Raw genomic sequence first — 17,724 nt, forward strand, 5'->3', positions numbered from 1 at the left:
CTCCCAGTGGCCTTAATACTAAGGATTTCACACTGATTCAAAGACAAACTCACCATTAATAGCCATATTATTAAGACATCACATTCAACTCAGTTATCACAAGAAGCAAAGTAAGAGCAAATGAATACAATCCTAGTTCATAAGCTTCAGTTCAGGGCTTCAGCTATTCACAAGCCCTGATTCTCTGTGCATAGTGCCAAACTGAATATGTGTACAGTGACTTATATTAAATTAATTTTTGTTTACCTGTAGGCCCTTCGGGGGGGGGCTTCCTAAAGCCTGTGGGGGGTATGCAAAGGTTCCCCCTCCCCCCACCAGCCTCTTAATTCACTGCTGTAGCCCGTCCTGGGCTGATTTTCAGGCCTGTTTGGGCCTGCAAAGATCAGCGCGGTGGCCATTTTGGAGGCTGCCACACATGCTCAAATGGCCTCTGTGAGGCCTGGCAAGGCCTAGGGCCTCACAGGGACCATCTGAGTATGTGTAGTGGCCATTTTGTTTTCAGTGGTCATTTAATTTTTTTTTTAATTTTAGAAAATGGCGCCCCCCTTCAAGTGGCACCCGGGGCACGTGCCCTGCCTGCCCTACCCTAGATACAGCCCTGCACTGTAACAACAACAACACGATCACCTCACACCTCTATCCAGAACACTGCTGCCAAAATCATTTACCTGTGTCTTTGTTCAGGTCAGATGACTGGCTTTTATTCTTTTTCCATATCCAGCAGAAATGCCTTGTTCTCATCATTTAAGCACCCTGGTTCCCCCCCACCCACCTGCCCTAAGCTCTCAGAAAAGACTTGTTCCACCCTTGCTGCCACTTATGTGTGGAAAGTCTTCTCAGGTAGGGCCAGTTGTGTGAAGCGCCAGGATCACTCCTGATCCCACCTCTCCTCCCCTGGTTAATCTGCTTTTAAACCCAGGCTTATAGGAGGTAGGAGGACATGTGCACAATGTAGGAGGATGTGTGCTCAAATGATGGTAAGGGAGATAGCACATGCCAGGTAAGACACAGATGCATCAGAATTTAGAAGAGGAAACTTCTCAAAAATGAGGGGACTAGTAAAAAGGAAGCTGAAGAAGAAAGCCAGGAGGGTCGGATCACTCCAGAAAGCATGACACTTATTTAAAACCACAATAATGGAAGCTCAGTTGGAATGTATACCAAGAAGGAGGAAAAGTACCACCAAGTTCAGGAGGGTGCCAGTGTGGCTAACAAGAAGAGTCAGGGAAGTTATACAAGGAAAGAAGACTTCCTTCAGAAAATGGAACCCAAATGAAGAGAACAGGAAGGAACATAAACTCTTTCAAAAGAAATGCAAGGAGACAATAAGGGATGCAAAGAGACAGTTTGAGGAGCATATAGCTAGTGTCAAGGGGAATAACAAAATCTTCTTTAAATGTATCAGAAGCAGAAAACCTGCCAGGGAGGCAGTTGGACCCTTAGATAATGAGGTGAAAGGGATTATTAAGAAGGATAAGGAGATTGCAGAGATGCTGAATGAGTTATTTGCATCTGTCTTCCTGGCGGAAGATACTGACCATATACCTGCTCCAGAACTGAGTTTCTCAGACTTGTATGCTGAAGAACTGGGCCAATTTGAGGTGACAAGAGAGGATGTTCTAAACCATATTGAAAAACTAAGAATTAACAAATCGCCAGGGCCAGATGGCATCTACGCAAGAGTTCTGAAGGACTTGAAAAGGTGCAGAAGATGGCAACCAAGATGATCAGGGACCTGAAGCACCTTTCTTATGGGGCGAGACTACAGCATCTGGGGCTTTTTAGTTTGGAAAAGAGGCAACTATGAGCAGACATGATAGAGGTGTACAAAATGATGGATGGAGTAGAGAGAATGGACAAAGAGAAATTTTTCTCCCTCTCTCACAACACTAGATTCAGTGGTCATCCCATGAAACTGAGAGCCATAATTAATCACTGCCACAGGATGTGGTGATGGCCACCAGCATGGATGGCTTTAAAAGAGGCTTAGAAAAATTCATGGAGGACATATAAATATTCATACATTTCTGTGGAGACATGGCAATGCATTTTTGCTTTGTTTTTATAGACTCCTACACATTTGTGGCCTCACTTGGTATATTGGTCTGTGACAAGATTGAAAACAAGACCCAAGTGCAGTAGTTAACCAGACTTTATACAGCTTCAGATTTAATCCACTTTCATTAGCATTCAGTCATTCTGACATATTTTAAATACTCAGCATTACTCTGCCCGAACTGTGCAGTATGCTAGTTGGTACGTTGCCTCCTAGCTTCTGTGTTAGAATGGTTTTTGTTTTCCCTCTGTGAATCTATTAGCAACATATTAGACTTTGCTGTTGCTATCAGTCTGTGATTTATTGCCACAAGGCAGAATTTTCTATTCTTGCTTATAGCAGGGCAGCTAAATGGACAAAACAAGCTGAATTGTTCACTTTGGATTAAAAGCGTGAGATTTGGCAGAAATGTTGTCAGATATGTATGGTTTTAGAAAGTATGAGAGGCAACCCCAAAATTCAATATGGTGGTAAAAAATAGATATGGCATCACAACATTAAATGTTAAAAATCATCAATATCATTCAAATAGTGATACAGACCTGAGATTTGGCAGAAATGTTGTCAGATACGTATGGTTTTAGAAAATAATGGGGGCACCCCACAAACTCAATATGGTGGCTAAAAATCCAACATGGTAGCTAAACTAAGAGACACATTACCTTAAAACAGTGGGACATATGCTGTTAACCTCTAGACTTGACTGCTGTAATGCACTTCACATGGGGCTGCCTTTGTATGTAGTTCAGAAATTACAGTTTCTGAACTACAGAAATTAGTTGTGGATGTGGCAGAATGTGGCAGCATGTGGCAGCCAGAATGTGGCAGCCAGACTGGTCTCTGGGTTTACTCAAAGGGACCATATAACACCAATTCTAAAAGAACTGCGCTGGCTGCAGTTCTGTATCTGAACAAAATACAAAGTACTGGTTATTACCTATAAAGCCTGAGAGCACCTTCTCTGTCATGAACCCTGTTGCCTATTAAGATAATCTGGAGAGGTCTGGTTATGGTTGCCACCAACATATTTGGTGGCAACTCGGGACCGGGCTTTCTCTGTGGCTGCCTCAGGGCTTTGGAATGCACTCCCTGCTAAAATAAGAGCATCTTCTCTGATGTTTTCAATGTGTTTTTATCTATTGTGATTTTTTATCTTTTTATAAATTTGAAATGTTTTATATTTTAATTCTGTACACCACCTAAAGCCAACTAATGGCACAGCAGGGAAATGCTTGACTAATAAGCAGAAGTTTGCCGGTTCGAATCCCCACTGGTACTTTATCGGGCAGCAGCGATATAGGAAGATGCTGAAAGGCATCATCTCATACAGCATGGGAGGAGGCAATGGTAAACCCCTCCTGTATTCTACCAAAAGAAAACCACAGGGCTCTGTGGGTGCCAGGAGTTGAAATTGACTTGACGGCATACTTTACCTTTACACTGCCTAAAGATTTCTATATTAGGTGGTATATAAATTCAATAAACAAACGAACAAACAAATAAGGAATTGCAATATTAACTGCTAATATTCATAGTTCGAAAGAACTGCAATTTGGCAGAAATGTTGTCAGATTCTTATAGTATTCCCAAGCAACGTGACTCATCCCCAGAATTCAATATGGTGGCTAAATATAAGTATGCAGCACAATATTAACTGTTAAAAATAATCAGATTCATACTGATACAGACTTGAGTTTGGCAGAAAGTAAAGTGAGCCACCCAAAAAGCTCAATATGGTGGCTAAAAACCCAATATGAATACCTGGGCAAACTCAATAATGCCATTCAAAATTTTTCAGTAATGCCATTCAAAGCTGGCCCTACCATCAAGCAGGGGGGCAGACTAAGCACTCTCAACTGGCAGACTCCTCACTTTTTTACCTGCTGTCTCTGTCAGGCCAGGGGGAAAGTATCCAAGATGTCAGAGGAGTCCTAAAGAGTCTATAAAATTTCCCTAGTCATGTACATATGTGGAATTAGAGGAGACTGCCCAGCACTAACAAATAAGTTGTGTAGAGCTGGGATCTGACAACACCATTTTCAAATGAAGGAAAAAGCATCCCTATGGTCGGAGACAATTAATTTAAAGACTGTGTGGAAAGGCAACTATAGCTCCTGAGCCTCACCTTGGACCGGGTCTCACGATCGGCCACCCACACAATGGCCGGCTCCAAGGAGTGGGGGGCCCCCACAAGCCCCAGTATGCCCTACGCGAGCGTGCAGGCGTGCCACAGCTACTCACTCCGCAAACCTGCTTTTTGCCAGGGGTTCTTGAACGGGTTAGCCGCTCCAGAACCACCAGGCTCAGCTGTGATCCCAGTGGTTCTAATGACCAACAAAAATTGGGCTAGCCTCTGCTAGCCCAATTTTTGCTGGTCGTGAGAATAGCCCCCTTGTCTCACAACTTATTTTCACATTTCACAACAGTGGCTTATCAAAGTGCTTATCCACATCTCGCCAGGAGATGTGGTGACAGCCAACAACCTGAATGGCTTTAAGAGGGGTTTTGATAATTTCATGGAGGAGAGGTCTATCAATGGCTACTAGTCGGAGGGCTATAGGCCACCTCCAGCCTCAAAGGCAGGATGCCTCTGAATACCAGTTGCAGGGGAGTAACAGCAGGAGAGAGGGCATGCCCTCAACTCCTGCCTGTGGCTTCAAGTGGCATATGATGGGCCACTGTGCGAAACAAGATGCTGGACTAGATGAGCCTTGGGCCTGATCCAGCAGGGCTGTTCTTATGTTCTTAAAGTGGAAACTAAACCCAGGAGTCAACTTTGAAATGATCCAGAATATGGATGAAGCAACTGGAATCTCTGCTTAAAGCACACTGCATTGTGATATACAAGCCCATGGATTGGCTGTCTTTAAGATTTGTGAATGTGTATTTAGCATTTAATGGGATCAGAACTTTAACTGGAACATACATTTTTGTGAGCCTACATAAATGACATTTTGATATACTGTAATGGTCACAATGTTATGGTTTCCTCAAATTAACTGAGCCCCAGCCCTATGTAAACTCAGATCAGAAAAATGTAGAAAAGTGGCTCCAGTATAATTCTAGTATTAACTCTGTCTGTGAAGAAACAAACAGTATCCATTCAGATCTTCAGTCTGTCATAACATTACAATTAGTCTGTTTATCTTGAACCAGAAATGTGTTAGTCTTGGTTTTGTGTCTACTGCTCTCTTGAACGGCGATACTAACACCCCATCCACATATTTACTTTATTTTAAGTGCAACAGATTTGAAAAGATATTTTGTCCAAGCATGTTGGATTTCCTTCTACGATATGTTTCTGTAGCAGAAGCCTAGTAAACAGCTACTTCCCTGGTCACCTGAAGCAGTAGCAGCTCATCCAGGAGGTTACCAAAGGAGGTGCAGCTGCCCTCTGGTTCCTGGCAGCTCTGTTTGCACTTCTTTCTCTCATCCCGCCCGGCCCCATCATTAATCTGAGCTGCACTGCCTGCAAGCTGGCCATTCATCAGGTAGAGCTGTGCAGGCTGGTTATTCATTGACCAGCCCACACAGCTCTCCCTGACCAACGGCCAGCCTGCAGACAGCACAGCTCTCATTAATGCCAGTACGGAAGTGGATGAGAAAGAGAGGAGCAAGCAGAGCTGCTAGGAACCAGAGGCAGCTGTGATTCATTTGGTGAACCTCTGGTTTATTAGGACGAGCTGCTTCTGACCTGCAGCAAATAAGAATTGCTTCCAGGCAATCAAGGCTATAGCCACCTAGCCAGAGGCCCTCAGGGATATTCCAGGCCATTCTCTGAATTTTGAGCTTTCATTTAATTTGAAGCTTAAAAAAAAAAAGGAGGGATGTAAAAGAGATGTAATCCTTTAGCCCTTTTACTTGTGGAAATATAAGGGAAAGCATGCAGGCAGTATTCTACACAATTCATCACTAAGTAGTAATTTTGCTGCTACCTTCCAATATTCTAGTGACAAGCACTGAGCGTATAATATTAAATTTTATTTGATTTATAATACAGTTGAATAGCTGTAAACTGATTAGGCTAATTGTGTTTAAACATTTTCCATAGGGAGCAAGAAAATAAGGATAATTACTATAACTGTTGTTTATATTCTGCTTTTCAACAAAAAGGTTTCTACAGAAAAAGAATAGGAAGATAATTCCCTGTCCTCAGGACACGCAGTCTAAAAAAAGACACAAGGTAGATGCCAACAGCAGCCACTGAAAGGATGTTTGTTTGTTTGTTTATTGAAAGTTCTTATATACCGCCTCCTCCAAAGACTCTAGGTGGTGAACAACAGAAATACCAACAACAATCAATTAAGAAAGAAAGAAAGAAAGAAAGAAAGAAAGAAAGAAAGAAAGAAAGAAAGAAAACCATTAAAGGGCAAGCGCCTGGTGAAACAGGTATGTCTTAAAAGGGCCTTAAAAGCAACCAGGGAGGTGTCTGAATGAATGGGGGGGAGTGTTCCAAAGAAGAAGGGCGGCCACAGAGAAGGTCCTCCTATGGACCCAGGCAACACGCACTACAAAAGAGCCCGGGACACTAAGGGGGCCAGCTGAGAAGACCTCACAGGACAGGATACAACTGGCCAAGAGAGGCGATCCTGGAGATATACAGGTGCTAAGGCCATAAGGGTTTTGTAGGTGAGAACCAGCACCTTGACTTGGACCCGGAAGCGAACAGGCAACCAGTGCAGTGACCATAAAAGAGGTGTGACACTATCAAATCTACAGCCACCCATGAGGAGGCGGGCTGCTGCATGGATGTTGTGTTGTTGAGGTTAAATAGGGCCAGTTGCTCTTCCCCTGCTTAATATAAATGAAATCACCACTTTTAAAAGGTGCCTCTTTGCCTAGTTAGCAGACATATGAAACTTAATAGTGGCCAACATGACAGGCAGCCCTACACATGCCAATTTGATTATTTAATAAAGTTGTGGCCCCTTTTACCCAAATGGAAATGTGTCTGTGTCTTCCTTGTGGCTGGGGTGTGGGGGCAAATGATGTTGTGTTGTTGAGGTTAAATAGGGCCAGTTGCTCTTCCCCTGCTTAATAGAAAGAGAATCATCTCTTTTTAAAGGTGCTTCTTTGCCTAGTTAGCAGATGTATGAAAATTAATAGTGGCCAACATGACAGGCAGCCCTACGTCAAAGTTAGGAACTTGCCAGGGCTGCTGTGAAACTTGAAAGGCAACCCCAATGGTGTTTGGGGCTGCTGAGGAACGACTCAAAACCACTTCTGGGCACTTGTGCAGTAGCACTTCCAGAAACAGTGCTGCACAATTGCCTGGAAGTTATTTTAAGTCCTTCCATAGCGGCCCCTTTGCAGGATACCATAGGGACTATGTTTCAAAGTAAGGTGCAGCAGCCCCAGCAGGCCCCTAATGTCAATGTAGAGCTGTCCACCATGCAGCCAATGACGATAAATATTTTCTGGTTGGTATTTTTGTTATTCAGGGGCAGTGAAGAAGAATAAATATATGAACAGGCTATAATGCAAAATAGCCTTACTAGCCTTAGACAAATTCATGACAGCAAAAAGAATCACACCATTCAGAGGTAGTATGCCATGGAATTCCTGTTGCTAAAGGCCATTAGTGCAGGAGGAATTACCTTCATGCTCTACTTGTTGACTTTGCTGAAAACATCTGGTTGGCCATGATGGCAAATAGGATGCAAGGTCAAATGGACTTTTGGTCTGATCTTGCTGGCTCTTCTTATAGTTAGTCTTCTTATGGCACAGGAAAAACTAGGGTTGCTTTATTTAACTCATGTAATATTTTGTATCAAAGACGTACACTCAGAATTACATATGCCTTTCAGAGAGCTCATGAGATAAAGGAAACGGAACAAAGATTGTGTATATAATTCCAGAAGTTATGCCTTTCAGAAGCTATGCCCTTGAGAATTAGTGCTCAGGGAAGGAAATAATATACTAATAAATTTGGTCCTCATTCTTTGAACTTAGAAAAGCCTGATGTTTTCAAATTAATTACTTAGGAAAGTAATTATCTTTGTTTTCTACTTTTTACTCTAATGACCCTGCAGTTAGAGAAAAGAAAAGTATAATCTGTGCTCATGGTGCATTTACAAAATTATTCATGTACTATGAACAGTTTGAAGAATAATACAGCAAAGAGGTTTCTAGATCATGAAGCCAATATTTAAGCCTCTTAAATAAATTCTATCTAATCCATTATTCTGTTTCCTGAAGGGGCCAGCTTGTTGCCTAACAAGCAGTGCATGAAGGGGATCTATACCATACCATAATAAATATATGATAAATACATACCGAGGCCATTCACACAATCAAATACTGAGGTGGGTCTCATGATCCGTGAGACCCGCTTTTGTTAAAACTGCGGGGAGAGCGGGCTAAGCCCGCTCTTCCCGCTCATGAGCGGGCAGGGAGCCCTGGGTGGCTGGATCGGCCGCCCACACGATGGCTGACTCTGTGACTCGGCTGGCCCCTGCAAGCCCCAGTATGCCCTGCGCGAGTGCGCAGGGCATACCGGGGAGACCCCCGAGCCGGGAGGCGGCTTTTCACCTCCAAGCCAGGGGTCTACTCATGAGTAGGCGCAGCGTGGCACCATGCCACAGCTACTCACGAGCCTAAAAAGCAGGTTTGCTGGAGTGCTCACTCCGCAAACCTTTTTATCGGGGTTCTCGAGAGGGTTACCCGCTCAAGAACCACCGGGCTCAGCTGCGAGCCCGGTGGTTCTTACGACCAACAAAAGTCAGGCTAGGCTCTCCTAGCCCAATTTTTGTTGGTCGTGAGAATTGCTCCACTGTGTTCTACCCGGGTTTTGGAGCTGTGTATGCTCCCAATTTCCGGTTGTGTGGAAGCAAGGTAAGAGGAAAACCTGGGTAGAAGTGATTGTGTGGAAGCAAGGTAGGAGGAAAAGCTACCTACCTTTTAGGTAACAAACTGTGTTTGGTAGAACACGTGGTGCTTCACATGATTACTGTGAAGCACCTCAATGAGCTATGCGGGGAGAGCAGGCTTAGCCACAGACGATCATGCCTGGAACCCTGGGTGGCTGGATCAGCTGCCCACACAACTACCAGCTCCGTCACGGAGCCGGTGGGGGCTGCCGAGATCGGGAACCACCCAGCCCCTGGAGGTCCCAGGATGCCCCACACAAGTGCTCGGGGCATTCTGAGGGGACCCCTGAGCCCAGGAGGCTGCTTGCAGCCTCCCGGCCGGGGGGTCTACTCAAGTGTCGCTGTGCACCGCAGTGGTACATGAGCAATAAAACGAGGTTAACGGAGCTAGCTTAAGGTGAGGAGGGTGAAATAGGTGGGCTAGCCGCCGGGAATCATCAGGCTCACCCACGAACCTGGTGGTTCCCACAATCAGTAGAAAGTGGGCTAGGTTCCCTTAGCCCACTTTCTACTGATTGTCGGAATAGCTTCGGATTTTGATTGTGTGAATGACCTCACTATTAAGAGCAACCTTAAATTGTTATATAATTCTTATGTTCTGAAAGAGAAGATATGGAGAAATTATTCAGTGCCTGAAGTAAAATTAAACAAACGGAGAGCCTTACATGCTAGTTATTAATTAGTTTGGAGAAAGGGCTACATGTATATGTTGAAAAACTTTCCAGATGCATATCTGCTAAGCTGAGCTCATAACAGCATTCTTCATAGGGAAAAAGCCCATGTCCAGAAATGTGTTAATTAACATAATACTGTTTGAATTACCCTTGTAGTATATATGTCCTGTCTCTTTGAAATCAGGTTGTTTTTGGTTAGATGTGGCTTAGCTTTCTGTTTTCTAAGTGCAAGCTGCCCAGAATTTGTTGCAGTCTTGTCTGAATAAAGAAGGCTTCTGAACCTACTTTGTCTCCAGGCCCAAGGTCAGGCCAACAAAGTGACTGGTTGTGAGTATGCTTCACAGCCTTACCTAGGGGAAGATACTAAAACCTTATTCAGATCCCACTGTAGCAAGCAACCTTGGTTTAGAGATGCTAATATCTGCCGGACTCACAGTTCCTTGGACTGGGTCATATAATTGTTTCTGTAGCTAGTTCTCCAGGGCAGTTAGAATGATAGAATTTTAGAACCGGAAGGGAACTTAGAGGTCTTCTGTACAAATTCCCTGCTCAGCACAGGAAGCTGCTCTGGACTTACTGGCTGACATCCTGACCGAAGAAGTGTGCACATAAGGAGAGATTGCAGGGACGCTCTAGGAGCCCTGCTAACTAAGCCAAGAGGCACCTTTTTAATGTGGTGATTCTCTTATAATTAGCAGGGGAGAGCAACTGTCCCTATCCAACCTCAGCACAGCATCTCTCCAGTGTTTGTAGGTGTCTACCTTGTGTTTCCTTTTCAGATTGTGAGCCTTTTGGGTCAGGGAACCATTCATTCTATGTGAACCATTTTGAGAACTTTTGTAGAAAAATATTATATAAATATTGGTAGAAACAGTAACTAGAGATGAGCCGCAAGTGTTCTGATGCCTCTTTGGAGAGGTGCCAAAACATTTTGGCATGGGGCAAGGGGTTCCCTTAAGGGGAGGCGGGCAGGTCCTACCTGCGGGTCCTCCAAGCCCCCGCCAGCCCGCCATGGTGCTGTTGAAGCAGAAATACTTCTGTGCAAGTGGCAGCTTGTGCCACTTGCCCCTTTAAAATGCCATGCTGATGGGATGTGTCCTCCGGCATCCCTCGCATGGCATGGGCATGTAAATGGCATTGGTGCACGTGTTGATGCCATTTGTGGAGCCAGCAAATGTCAATGCGGTCCATCGGCACGGCACTTTAAAGGGGCAAGTGGCACAAGCTGCCACTTGCACAGAAATATTTCTGCTTCAACAGTGTCACAATGGGCCGGCAGGGGCTTGGAGGACCCTGAAAATATGTCCCTGAGGATCATTTGACTCTCAAGGACATATTGGGGGGGGCATGGTGGGCTTCAGAGGGACTGGCAAAAATCACCCATTCCTCAAAGTGTGAGTGCTGCATTAGTCTGACCTGAAACATAATATTATTATGTTGCATAATATCCCGGATGTGCATGTGTAGGACCTGCCCGCCTCTCCTTAAGAGAACCCCTCACCGCCCTTGTATGTGCGCTGAAGCAATTCGATGCACATCCCTAGTAGTAAATTAATAAAATAATAATAATAATTTAAAAAACAACTTTGTTAGCTGCCCCATAACAAATTGTTCTCTGGGCAAGAAACAACTGATCGTCAAGAAGAAGAAAAATGCAAACATTCAGTTTTGGTTGTTATTAATACATGTTCTTAAGAACATGAAGCAGTGCTACCACTTGGGACTTCTTAAAGTCAAGCCTTTAAAACAGCACAACTAAGGTTAGAATAGTGATCTACAAAGAACTACTTTATTCAGAAAGAAATATTACATATCTTGAGGCAAACCGCCCTGAGAAGGGTGGTATATAAATCAAATAATAAATAAATAAACGTGTGCAATCCTGTTTAAAAGCTGCATACTAGAAAAATACTAAAAGAAAGCCACACATTAATTTTTTAAAATTTTTTATGTCAGGCTTTTGTTCCTGACAGGTCCAATTCATTATTTATAAACATGTGTGATTATTTACCATTGCTACATCCTTCTGAATAAAATGCATCTTCAATCTTTTCTACTTTCTTCTGCTTCCCACTTAGCATGAAAATCCTTCTTGCTCTAGAGATTACAAGAATTACTTTTACTGTATATAAACAATAAGAAAAATTAAATCTACACTGTGACAGCTTGGCATAATGAAAAGGTTTTTGCTGCTTCTAAACTTTCTTTTTCATTTCAGCATCAAATATGTTCACTGAATTTTTCCAAGGTAATGAAAGAGACATCTGGAGAACACGTTAACAATCATTTTTAAACCATGCATTTTCATTCTAGGTTTGTCACCTACATGCATGTGATGATGGGGGATAGTGGATTTTTCTAGTAATTTAAGCTTGAAAAACACAACTGAATTATAGCTAGCTATGATGTACTGTAGCTTACATTCTAAATTACCTCGAGGACTATTTTAGACACAAAATATTTAACGAGTATATCAATAAAAGTATATATAAATGTATATAACAAGTACATCAGTATCAATAAAAAATCCATCAGTAGTGGGCAGTTGTCAATAAAAAATTTTATGTTTAAAGGTGGGTTGAAATATTTTATAAGATAAAAGGTGGGTAGCATCCAGACCTTTAGCAGAGCAGTGCTGTTGGCAGAAGTGCCTTCTGTGAGTGGAAGGAGAGCTCCACTTGTGCAGTAGCTCTTTCTGTGTCTGCATCTCTACTTCATTACAGAAGCAGCTTCTAACAACAGAGCACTGCTCCACTAAAAGTCTGGATTTTATTAATTAATTTAAATTTAATTTAATTCTCTATGTAAACTGCTTTGGAAACTTTTGAAAAGCGGTATATAAATGTTTGTTGTTGTTCTTGGTCATCGTATATGATGTTAAACAATTATAATAAGTGTATATCGGTTGTGTGAGGGCTTTCTTCTGAAAAAGAATCACTTTGGTTGGATGCATTACAGATAAACTGAGTGTATCCAATGCTCATTGAAATCAATTAACCATGTAGATTGAGCCTATGATCATGCCACTAGGGCAGGGCTACTCGACCAGCCTTCCTGCAGATGTTGGCCTACAAGTCCCATAATCCCTGACTTTTGTCTACTGTGGCTGGGGATGCTGGGAGCAATAGTCCAAAAACAGATGGAGGGCTGCACTTGAGTAGCCCTGTACTAGGGCTTATGTACTGTAGGTGTGATCCTGTAAACCTCCTGCAGAAAAGGCAAAAACAAAACAATAGCTGAAGAAGCAAGGCAAACAAACACAGAGAGCCACTCTTGCTGCTGCCCCTCCCCCCCCACCAAATGAGAATACTAAGATGATGTCATGAGACATACCACACTTCTCTGAAATATAACGCAAGAGAATGGTGCCACAAAATATCCATAAAACAGGCCTTGTTAAAGGGCCCAATGCTGTAAACCACCTAGAGACTTCAGTAGTGGGCGGTATACAAATTAAATAAATAAATAGGAGGGCTGCATTTACACCCACAAACACTAGGGCATCCCTCAGAGATGTTAATCCCCACTCAAATATAGGGGCTAAATACGCAGGAGACAGTATAGTTGTAAACTCAATTAGAATGACTACTCATGGAGCAATAGCCTCATTCAAGTAACTGTCTGATGCATCCCAGGATGTCTCTCATTTAACCTAACCTCCTTTATTCTTTCCATCCACTCCTTCCCAGTATTAATCTGGTTAATTGCCAGTACTTGATGGTTATTTTCCCAGTGGACCCTGTTTTCAATCGCACCCATACAAAATAGCAAGAAACCTGCTTGATAATTATCACCAGTGATGTAACCATGGTGGGGAGTCAGACTCTGAGCTGTTGTGGTGCTCCTTCTGCCTTTGCTAGTGCACCATTGGCAAGACCACAGACAAGATGCAGACCCTCAGCCCTACTGGGATGGTGTGATGGAAGACTCGCTAACCCTCCCTTATGAGTCAGAGATCTCATAAGGAATAATAATCATGAATAGCAAGTTCTCGATCTGCTAACCATTGGGAGAACGGAGACACAGTTGGCACAGCCACAGATTTTATTGAATAGTATTATTGTTAGAGTTCTGACAGTTCACAGAAAAATGCAGCTGTTGACGTTTTGCTATTTCAGGGACCCTATGCCTTTGAAAGCCACCTAATGGCTTTCTATATTGCTGCTGCCTGAAATAACTTGACTAGCAATCCAGAGGTTGCTGGTTCGAATCCCCGCTGGTATGTTTCCCCAGACTATAGGAAACACCTACTGTACATCGGGCAGCAGCGATATAGGAAGATGCTGAAAGGCATCATCTCATACTGTGTGGGAGATGGAATGGTAAACCCTTCCTGTATTCTACCAAAGAAAACCACATGGTCATTAGGAGTCGACACTGACTCGACCACACAACTTTACTTTATGCCTTTTAAAGCAGTATGATAGCCCGCAGAATAGCTAGTGCAGCATTCCCCAATTCTGAATCCCCGTACAGGTACCTGTTACATTCCTGCCTGCAAGACCTTTTGAAAGGCATAGGAGCCCACAGAAGAGAAGGATGACAACTTCATGTAGGAACAATTGGCTTTCTAGTGATCATTGCTGCTGTTGCTGCTATGGATATTGCTTGTGGAATGCATGGAACTGGGAGGGGCATAGGGAATGTCCTTGAAGGTGGAGAGAAAAGAAAGACATGGGGATGTTCTGCAATGTGCAATAGCTATCAGTTGCAAAAGACAGGGCCTGTGGCTTGAGTGCTCCTTAAGGATTGGTGAATGCATGTTTGAGAAAGCATGTAGCTAACCTTCCATTCTGCATCCCTAAGTCCCTGTCCAACTGGTAGCTTCTGTGCTGCCAGCATTTAGAAATTTGCCTGTTGGAGAGATAATGGCACTGTAGAGACAGTACTTGCCTGATACCCCTCCAATGCAGGGAAGTGTCAAGGAAGAACACATCATGAATGTCTAGCAGTAGCGGCAGTAGATGGAATGGAGAGCCTGACGTCCCCTACCAAAGGGGGCTGTGCTACTCATTGTCCTCACCAGCGCATGATAGGAGCTTGGGCTTACCTAAATTTGTGGGAGCTGTAGCCAACAGGGCCTCCCTGCTCACATAGTGGATACTTCCTCTGTGCCCTGTGTGTGAGAAACACTGTTACTGCTTGTTAAGCCAGTGTTCAGTTTCCCCATATTGTAGGTTGAAAACAAGACACTATGGCCATGACTTTGGAGCAATTTGTACATCTTGGGGTGGTTGTGGGGAGGGATGGAGAATAATGTAGGAGTTATATTTGAAAGTAAGGGATCCCTTTCTTGCTTACCTGTGTGAGTGCCTTGTCCTGGTAGCCCCAGTTTCAGCATTGTTTGTATCTGGAATTCTAAGGCAGAGTACCTGTAAGGATTCTGAGAGCAGATAAGAGTTATCAGTCTGCCCTCACACTTGTTCAGTTTTTCTGTTTTTTGTTTTTGCTTCCATTTACTAAAAGTCAGCATCACCAACTGCACATTTATCTACTCACATTTCTGCAGATATGAGAGCAGAATGATACTGTAGAGCCACATGAGCTGTGTTCCCTCACTAGGATTTGTATACCTTGATGGTGTGCTGTGATTAGCTACTGCATTAATCAGAATCCTGTGCTCCAATACACAGGGCAGTCACCTGAGCATTCTACTGAGCCCAATGGGAGCAGTTTTACACATGTCACTGTATGTGCATAAGTGATGTTATACCATCATCAGGGATGGAACCAACTTTCTAGAGAGAATCTGAACTAATCCTCTTATCTCCCCTGCAATGCAACTAACCCTACCTAGATTTTGTACTGGTGCTGCCTCTTGCCAGTGTAGATGTTGTGCCGATTTATGTCGATTTAGCTTCTGATTCAACAACCATTGTGTAATTTAGTTGAAATCCAACTAAATCTGTCATGCAAAATGACAGAAATATAATTCCTTGATTATATTCAGACTGGTGTGTCTGGCTTGCTGCACCAGGTAAGGTCCTTGCATGCTGCCTTGAGCTTCAGCTGCTAAAATAGTTGAATAGTTGAATAAACCACACCACTCAGAAATTTCCAGGTGGAGTTGGCTTGCTGTAACAGGGAGATTGCTTGCTTCCACAGGCAAGGCCCTTTCATCGGTTACATTAAACAAAGGGTGTGTTTAAATATAGGCAAGTATTCAAGGGCTTGGGTGTGCCCAGTGGATTTTTTTGTTTTGAATGTGGGCAGAGGTATGTCAAGGTTGGAGAGGGTCCTGGGGCAAAAAGTTAAGATGGGCCACTGCCTTCCTCCACCTTCTTCTTTAGAGAGTTGAAAAGGGAAGAGGGAAGAGCAAGCTGTCATTCAGTCAGTCAGTGACCCCCCCCCCATTCACTCAGGGGCCTGAGGACATCCCCACCCCCATTCAATGGTAGCTACACTCCTGAGTATGGGACTCCCATGCCATAATAGAAATTACTTTTGAAACTGCCCTCAGTTTCAAAAGAGGCTTACCATGAGGCAGCTGCCTGTTAAAAAGAAAATATTCAAGTCCCTTGGCATATGTAATTAATCACATGTTTCATTGGATCTAGGCCTTAACTTACATTTTTCAATTAACTTGAAAGTTTTCATCTTCTCCAAACAAGTCTTTTGTTCAATTATCAGTTTTGTCATCAATGCTTCCAAAAGACGTAGTGGTAATTTTTGTTTAAAATAAAGGGAAATAAGACTTTGGTTGTCATGGACCATGAATTCCTGATCTCACTGAAGACAACAGGCATCCTCTAATGGACTTTGCTACTAAGTCATGCATTTGTTTTTAAAGATCATAAACTTTTGCCATATTTATGCTGAGGGAATGCATAAAACTTCAAGAATTACAATAAGTATTGCATTATTGTAGCATCACATCTGTGACCTGAATATTACATTTTCTGCTAAAAAGAACAATAGTTTAAAAAATATAAATATTTGTATAGAAATAACACTTAATAATTTTAGTGCCTCTTTCAATCTGTTCATATTACAGCTGTACTTCATTATCTGCAGGGGTTCTGTTCCCGCACATTACTGTGGATAACGATAATGATGCATTGAGTCTATGGGATTGTAGGGGTTAGGTTCCCAGACTAAAAACAAAAAACTAACCCCCCCAAAAAACACAAATGGGCCAAATAAAGTGCCCTACCATGCTCCATGGGCCTTCATGAGCCCATGGATGCCCACCCACCCCCGTCCAAAGTCCGTAAATTCCATGAAAAATCATGTTGTTTTTAAAACAAATGAATCATAAAATGGCTGTCCTCCACAAAATGGTGGCCAGAAATGACTTCCAAGATCATTCCCTCAACTCCGACTTGCAAATACAGTGGAGTTAATACCTTTTCTGCTGATTTTTTCCACGTATGCCAAGGTTGGGTATTAATATCCTAAACGTGGATACGCAAAACCACAAATCCTGGATTCATGTGTAGTGAGGTACATTTGTATTTCACAATACTCACAGAGAGATTCTTTCTATGTGAGATAATTTATGTACACTATAGGAACTCTTTCATGTTTGACAATATGCATTAATGTGCAATATGCATTAATGTGTCTGTTCTGATGCATGTGCACACTGGGAAGCCACAATCACCTGCAGCTTTCAATTTCTTGTTTAAGTGGCAAAACAAGAAGGGGGTGTTTGTCACACACAAGCATATATATGGTGTACACAGTTTTTCCTATATAGATGTAATTTCTGTAGAAGTAATTTGCCATATGTGAAATGGCTCTACTCCTGTATGTTCAAATCTTTTCTCTGGACCTCTACCCGCAAAAGCTATTCAGTTCTATTTTTCAAAAAGTAATTTAAGATTATTTTCTCAATTCATAACCATAATTTCCCTAAATTATCTTCATCCCAACCGAATGTGATTGATGAAATATAATCCCCCCTGCCCTTGAAATAGATCACAGCAGGTCATAAAAGTGCCCTTTTTGGATGATAAAGATTATTCACTGAAAATGCAGATGTTCCATTAGCTTATAATAAGACAGTCTATGCAGTTGTCATAAATACTATTACTGTTAAGCTCTTTCCACATTGCATCCATTAGCAATCTTTTTAACCTTTAATAACCCTTCAACTTCCCCTTATTCTAAGAACATAAGATGG

General features: G+C 42.7%; 1 protein-coding gene across 7 annotated transcripts in view; it reads right to left on the minus strand.

The window, feature by feature from the left end:
• PLD5 (phospholipase D family member 5) overlaps positions 1-17,724 on the minus strand; it is a 208,248-nt gene that overhangs the window by 114,161 nt on the left and 76,363 nt on the right. The window contains exon 1 of one of the 7 annotated variants that reach the window (XM_053301517.1): positions 1,162-1,178. The exons of 5 other annotated variants lie outside the window; for them this stretch is intronic. The gene's annotated coding sequence lies outside the window, so the exon portion shown is untranslated. Of the gene's footprint in view, positions 1-668; positions 872-1,161; positions 1,179-17,724 lie in introns of those variants that run through there. One more of the 7 variants, XM_053301506.1, reaches the window with a different exon arrangement.

The sequence above is a fragment of the Hemicordylus capensis genome, chromosome 1 (assembly GCF_027244095.1).
Source record: "Hemicordylus capensis ecotype Gifberg chromosome 1, rHemCap1.1.pri, whole genome shotgun sequence".
NCBI lineage: Eukaryota > Metazoa > Chordata > Lepidosauria > Squamata > Cordylidae > Hemicordylus > Hemicordylus capensis.